Source organism: Gallinula chloropus, assembly GCF_964237585.1.
Source record: "Gallinula chloropus genome assembly, chromosome: Z".
In the NCBI taxonomy this organism is placed as follows: Eukaryota; Metazoa; Chordata; class Aves; order Gruiformes; family Rallidae; genus Gallinula; species Gallinula chloropus.
In genome coordinates this window covers 74,297,534-74,305,387 of record NC_140089.1, presented here as the reverse complement: position 1 = coordinate 74,305,387, position 7,854 = coordinate 74,297,534, and positions in this window count along the sequence as shown.

The following is a 7,854-nucleotide window of genomic DNA, read 5'->3' as shown; positions in this document are numbered from 1 at the left end:
TTAACTCAGATCAAGGTAAGGTAAACTTGTTATCTATACTGATGAGCCAGAGACATGGGATCATCCGAGGCCAGTTACTTGGAAGATATAATCACAAACTGCTCAGTATAAATTCTTGCCTGATGCAGCAGCAACTACAAGGACAGAGTGGAGGGACTTCTTTCATTAAAAAGCAATACTGAAAAAAAATATCCTAGTTAAAACTATTTGGTAAACAGAACAAGTACGCAGAGAGAAATTCAACCTTGGTTGCTTCCTTGGAAAAAAAAAGTGATCCCCCCTGAGTAGCAGAAGTATCAAGATCTAGTTTTCTAGGATTTTTTTTAATAGATGCTCTGATAAATAAGAACAAGTCAGCACATGTGGGGAAGACACGCAGCGGGGATCTTTCTCTACCCAGCTGCATATTTTCATGAAATATACTAAAGAATCAATACTTTTGGGATGTCTAATCTTCAGTCACATGTTCATAAAAGGTAGACAACAGATTCAAATAGTGTTGAAGTGACAACACAAGTAGATGGGCTCCTGCTCAAATGGTCTTGTGACAGACCCCCCTTTGGAAAAAACAGCAAGCTGGAAAAGGAAGAAGGAGATGCCCCAGAAGCAGAGGTGGGAATGATAAAGCAGGACTGGCACAGAGCAGTAGTGGCTCCATGTTAAGCATAAGACATGGAATCCAACCAGAACAGACAAGCTAGCAGAAACTTAGGAAAAAATAACACCCTTCTGATAAACCTTTGCTTAGTCTGGAAGCAGCAAATTAATGCCTAAAGAGTGAAGGATACTTTGTCTTCCTATACAGTGATGTGGGAGAAAGTTCCCAATTTTCTTCCCAGATGGGAGTTTGCCTGCATGGAAAAGATTTGATACCAATGTGCATCTGGAGACTAATTGAAGAACAGCAAGTAATGTCCACCAACCTGCTGTTGTTAAACTGATAATAGTAGCACTGATCATGTAATCTATCTTTTGAAAATCTCTTTTTCACTGGAGATTGTGTATCCTTGGTGTCCTTCTCATAGGCACTTGAGCTCATCCTCTGGCACCCATAGCTATCCTCCACCTTGCAGTGTGAGAGTTGCATGAAGTGGGAGGCTGTGATTCCCAAAGCACTCCCTGTCCTGCAGCCCAGGCTGACAGCTGATCTTCAATTGAGTGCCCTGCCTAAAGCAAAACATCACCAAGATAAAAAATGTTTGGAAGAAAAACATAACTTGAAAACATTGAAAACCCTTGTGTAAATAACATTTACAAGGTATATTATTCCCTGCTACTGAGAAGTCCTTCTGCTTTCCTATTCTGTTTATGTCTTCTTCAGACAGCTGGGTTCAAGCACACTTATTCTACCCCTTTTCTCATAGGATGTAACTTGCTACTGTCTCTCTCCCACCAGTTCATAACCTGATGAAACAAGCTTGAAATTTCTTTGGGGTCAGATCATACCTGGTGATTCCCCATTGGGTCCCAAGCTGGGAGCTGTTGTATTGCTTCTTTATTTGTTCTCTCCCCAGCCCAAACAGAAGCTTGATCAATAACTTCCTTCCTTGATCTTATCACCATCTAGAGCCATTGCATCACCATATTCATCATGCATTATTACAGGCCAGCTCCCTTTCCACCTCACTGTGGCTCTGCTGCATTGCTCCCTGTGACAAGCCACCACTGGCACACTGGAGACGTTACTATATGTGTCAGAAGGTGCAAAAATATCAACTGCTGTTGATTTCTTTCTCCCTCTACTGCAAAACACAAGAAAAGTTGTCTCTGACGAGTGAAAAGATGGTGCTGGCACCCTGCATCTTCTTGCCAAACTCAGGAGACATGTTAATTGCTTGGAGCTCAGCTTCCAGGTCCTGGTGCAGCTGCTTTCACTTCTTGTGGTCACGGGCCAGTGGGCAGAGTCCTGCCTCACAGCAGGCAAGAAACTATCAACTGACTTTAGCACTCCCATAAACTGATTTTTATTATATTTAAGTCTCTAAGAACTGTATTAAATGTGAATATACAAAATGAAATTTAGCAAGTGGGAAGCAGAGAAAAATAGCTGCAAATAGTGATTTAGGGCAGAGCAGTAGTTTAACCAGACTAGATCACTAGCTTCTGGTAAAGCTGAAGTCATGGGTTTAGGTTTTATTATCAACAACAATTATACCAAGATTTTTACAGTAATTTTAGTATTCACTTCCTGCACAATTACACAATGTATGACAACAACCAAACTTGCCTTTACCACAGGCCTTATTGATCCAAAGGCAACCAACAAACACAAGTTATAATCTTGTGTTTTAAGAACTGTTACTCAGGTGGTCAAATCCTTTGATGAGGAGATCTACATAAGTACTGTCACATAAATAAAGCAGGTTATAGCATTCTACTTGTGCATTCAGTCCAGTAACATGTAGCAGCAAAGACCTCTGCAAATACTTTCCAAATAGAAAACAAAGAAAGAAAAAAAAAAAAAAGAAACCACATACAGACAAATCAGCACCCCATAAAAACCCAACACCAAACCTGGTATTTCTTGAGGGAGAATGAATTTATTTGGAGCATGTCCCAGTCATGTACATGCTTATATCTACTTGAAAGCAGGATTGCCGTCTTTGTTCCTGTGTATACCACTGCTCATAGCACACAAATACTGGATATTGTCTTTCTCCATGAAGCTCCCAGCAAGATGCAAACAGACTGCTTCTAATCCTTGAAAAAACGGCTGAAGCAAGAGGAAGAAGTATTGTGCCTCTCAGTGGGAAGATTTGGGGTATTATCTACAGAATAGTTGGAGTTTTATTCTTTTTTCTCTCTCTCTACATTATTTCCTCTACCAGATTTTATGGAAGCTCATCAATAAATTGACTTTTCAAGAAGACTAAATCCCTGTAAATCCCAAAGATGGCCTTAGGCTGTGCATATCTACTCTCCCAGCTCTTTAAACTGTCTAGACACAAGATAGCCTTATCTGAGGACCAGGTAGCTAGGGTAATACAGTAGCTGAGCTAATAAGCCCTGGGGATATCAGGATGGATTAATTTGAGCACAGGGCAGCGCTTTGAGACTTCAGCCAGCTTTTAGGCTAAGAAGAGATGGCACAAATACAAAGCCAGGGACAGCAGTGCCAGCCACAACTGCATCTGGCAAGGACTGACTGCTCTTGATGTTTTGCTGCTTCACTTAAGATATTTCTCAGTATTTACAAGTCTTGTTGAATTCAGAAAAGGAGGACATATATCGCAGGGATTAAAAGGAAGCCAAAGTGCTGACACTGAGTTTGAACCTATGGGGGCAAGAATGACTGAAGTCTTTCATGAAGTCTCTCTGTTATCTAAGTAGCCTGAACAGAGACTGCAACATCCAGGGTTATATTGGTGAGGGGAGCACGTGGTCCTGTTGTCCAGTGCTAAAGTGTTTTCAGTCCCTCCAGTTTTTGTGCATGTGTGCAGAAGTTTACCTGCATGCATACCCAAGTGCACCCATCTGGCCAGGAAGGAATACAGTCGCTACCCAGCTTTTTCTTGGCAGGGCTCTGCAAATTGTGCCAGCCAAGAAAAATGTCACATTTACTGGAAAACCCGCTGCTGTTCTCACCCTGTTACACAGCAAATAAAAGCGTTGCACAACAAATGTTGACACAGTGACTCTCAGAGGTATTTCACAGACAAAACAACCATGTATTCACAGATGCTAACAAAGTAACCCAGGATTTCACATGTACTTAATAAGGAATTATTCCCCAGTGAACTAAACCAAGGATAGGAGATGATTATCATAAATCATCTGATACCACCAGGTATTTTACTATGCAGGTTTAACTTAAGTTTTTAAAGGAACATATACAGTATTACTCAAGGTTTTGGCCAATAATGAAAAAAAAAAATCTTAGTTTCTTACAATTTCTCAGCCCTGTTTAGAGATCCCGGACAACTGGAAACACTATGGACAAGTTTCATTTATACTTCAAAAACTGGAACTTTCTCTAGCCCTGAACTGTGACCCTTTGGACTGCTGTCTGTCCCTAGTGCATGCTAGAGAGTTTCAAAACAGATACAAACATGCGAATAAAGTAAGTCAAGCCTAGGAATTCCTGGGAAAGAGCAAATAACCAGTGCTTACAACAGTAAACAAAACTGGACAGGTCTCATTTTACAGTCCCAGAGGTAAAGGGGTATAGGTCAGTTTGCAGCCATCCAGCTAAGCCTCTGCCACAAAAGCAGTTGCCTTGCTGGAAACAGTCCTTGGCCCATGTGAGTGGTTGCAATGGGCTCAAATGCTCTTTAGGGGAGGACTAGCTAGCACAGACCAAAACCACATTAAATTATTCAACTGAGAGGATAATAATATGCCCTTTCCTGGAGCCCATGACCTGGTTGCTTTTTGTTTAAGCAGCACAGACACTAGCAGACTGCTCAACCCAGGACAGAAATGGCTGCAGTGTTATGGTGACCCCACTCTGCTGCTTCTGGGCACACAGGACTAAAACCACTCCACTCTCAAACTATCCTGAGCTTACATGACCAATGAAATTTTAAGCATAATTGCTTTGTAAAGTAACCATTCTGAAATGCTTCCAGAAAATCAGCCCATTGCTAAGGTCAAACTCTAAAGTGCTATTTATTTGCTAGATCACTTTCATTTCTTGGATGATTGCTGTTAATAACAGTAGCTCCCAAAATGGTTTCATAAGAGAAGTACTCATTGCTGCCTTTCAAACCTCTGCGAATGAAATCAGCAAGCCATTGCATGCAGCACAAAGCTTTGTAACCAGCAGTCATAGAACTTTTGTGAATCCAAAAACTGACCATTTAGCTTTGAAAATGTGATGACAAAATCAAGACATTTGAAAGTTACACCTAATTCCTAGGGTTAGGAAGTGTCATTCTTGCAGGGCTTTTTCCTTCCAATCCTCACTGAGGATTTTATCTTTCCAATAGCCCAATTCATGTTGACGCCATGTTAACAGGGATCAGGACACAGAAAGAGGATTTACTGGTCATCTAGACATTTTCAACCAAATGTTGGCAATATGACTTCATTATTTTCTATTCTGCAACTTTGACAAGGACACAGATGTCTCCAGAGCTGTCACTATCAAAAGAGGAAAACTTAACATGAAGTGGAAAAAATCCTTAGTCCCTCAGCTTAATGAAAGGCTCTCCTGACTCCTTAAATCTAAAGCATGATTGCTGAATACAACAGCCTGACCAGACCGATGTGTGTTGTGTTTCTTTGTCCCTGTGCCTATTGCAGTTTCTTTTTCTTTTGCAGATTCTTTTATTTTGCATGGATATTTTTCCTGGTGCATGGCCCTGGTGAACCAAGGCCGGCATTTCCCCCTACTGTAATTTAGCACTACTCAAGATATGCTCAGGTGTGAAATCATGTCACCCTGGCTATAAGTATTGGGTTATTTTAGGAAAGCAGTTTTGGGGCTTCTGGTTATTTTTAAATAATCTCATGGAATGGAAACACCAAACCTCCACACATATTCTTACCCACAGTCTTTAGCTGTAGTCATACTGGTACGCTGGGATTCAAATTGCCTCTTCCAAAACTACAACTATCCCTTGAGCTCCCCTGAAAGGCATCAGGAGGTGGTAGGCAGCAAACATCATAGCTCCTGGGGGGAGCACTGACGGGCTGCAATGCAGTCAAGGCCTTCTTCTGTCATGAGCCCTCCCAGAGTGGCTGGTAGCATGGTCAGTGACTCATTTCTGGAGAGAGACTGCAGCAAGAACACCTATATGCCACCTGCTTACAATAACCTGCATCACCCTGACATGTGTATTATAAAGAATAATTGTGGAAATTAGGAAAAACAAAGTCAAGTCTTTTCAACCAGTTTATGGTTTGTTCTGCTGTAAATTTCAATTGTCTTTAGCCAAGCTGATTTCCAGGAAGAGATCTTGTAATTTCTGATCTGCTGTTAATTGCATCTATCTCTCTGTGGACTGGTAATCTGAAGCTGTGGATCTGCTGCTTTGCAAGGCCATGCCAGAAAGCCTTCCTGAGGTACAAGCAAACAGCCAGTGAGCTGAGGAAGTAGCAGATAATCAGCTTTATTTTCTCCCTGAGTGGGTTTTAACACGCAGGTCACATTGACCAGGGCCTTAAATCTCCAAGATGGCATTTGACAAGACCTACTTGTTCATCAGGGGCTTGAAATTCCCAGTTGGTGCCCAGTTATCCACAATCACTCATGTGTGATACCTTTTGGAGCTGATTTGTCTGAAAAGTAAGATATCACCACAGGAAATCTAATGCACTCCTATCAGCTGTGCTATTTGCACTATGCTCACAAGATCTAATCATGGACTTGTTTGGGTTGGAAGGGACCTCAAAGCTCATCTAGTCCCACCCCCCCTGCCGTGGGCAGGGACACCCTCCACCTGACCAGGGTGCCCAAACCCCCATCTAGCCTGGCCTTGAACATGAAGCATCCAATAGAAGAGGAAGAATGTTTTTATTATTTTAGCAAGATCTTAGTAGCAGAGAGCAGTGGAAGGAGAAAGTCCCTGGTAACTGAGTTTTATGTCTGATAAAGAAAATAAAGAAAAAAAAGCTTGCACTTGCTGCCACATTTTTGACTTCCAGCTAAATGTTTCTTTACCTCCCTGTCAGGGTGCCACATGGGCTGGGGGCTCCTTGGTGGACCCCAGAGTGGCAGGCAGCGCTTGCAGCCCAGGTCTGTCCCACCCCACATCCAGGGAGATGGGAAAACCCAGCTTCAGGCACCTCCCTGGGGATTGGGACAGGCCAAGGCCAAGCTGGGACATTGGCCCATAGGCAGGGGTCCCAAACTGTGAGGTACATTGCCAGGCAGGGTGGGGTTCGATTGCTTTGAGGAGGGTGAAAAAGGGTCCTGGCTATGGGCAAAGTGAGGGAGGCCTGTGGGAAGCACGTGATGGGAAGGAAGTACAGGGCACCTCCTTTGGTGCTAGGCACCGTTCTGGGAAGCAGTCTCTAGCCTTGACCTGTCAGAGTGCCAAGCCCCACAACAGCTTTTGTCCTTTGTGGATGGAGATAGTTATTCCTGAAAAGCAGCACTATAAATGGCACATCTAGAAGACACACAATGCAGTGCTGGAAATTAAATGTTAGGTATATATGTGTGTTCATATATCTTAACTATCTATATGCACACATGTGCGCACACACACACACACAAAGGCAGGATAAATTTAATCCATTTTTAGACATCTATCGCATAAATATTTGTATCTAACATAGTCAACCCCCAGATCTCTTCACAGTCAACAGAAGAAGACAGGCACCTTTAGGGAATGACTCATCTGGCCTGTTTATAGATGCCTACCTAAGAATACAGAAATCCCATCCCTTAAGGGACCGTTTCTCTCCTCCACAGACTAAAAGGATCACCAAAGTTCATTAGCTTGGAAGCAGACAAACACCTTCAGCTGTGTCTCACTCCCAATAACCAAGGAAGACCAGTCTACCAAACCCTTCCATGCTGGAAATCTTCACACCTACCCACACACAAACACACAGAGCCTTGGGAGCCAGTTGAAAGACCCCTTATAGTAAAGTTGACATCTCTGAGCAGAGGGTTCATTAAATCTAGTTATCAACGATGTTATTTTTAGCATCTTTATGCCATAACATCCTAGCAGCAGATTTGAGTCAGTTCTGTTACAGGTATAGTTGAAGCCCCTGTCTTCTGCTGCAGCTAGCCAATGCGTACTGCTCAGGGATCTCTGGGTGAAAAGAAACATGATGCACCTCCTCCCCTAAATATGAAAACTGAATATATTAAGATGGAGTTACCATGAATGTCCTAAATTATGCTAAAGTGAGTTGGAAAGCAGTGAGCTCTGCAAGAACCTAGTGGAAAAAACTGGA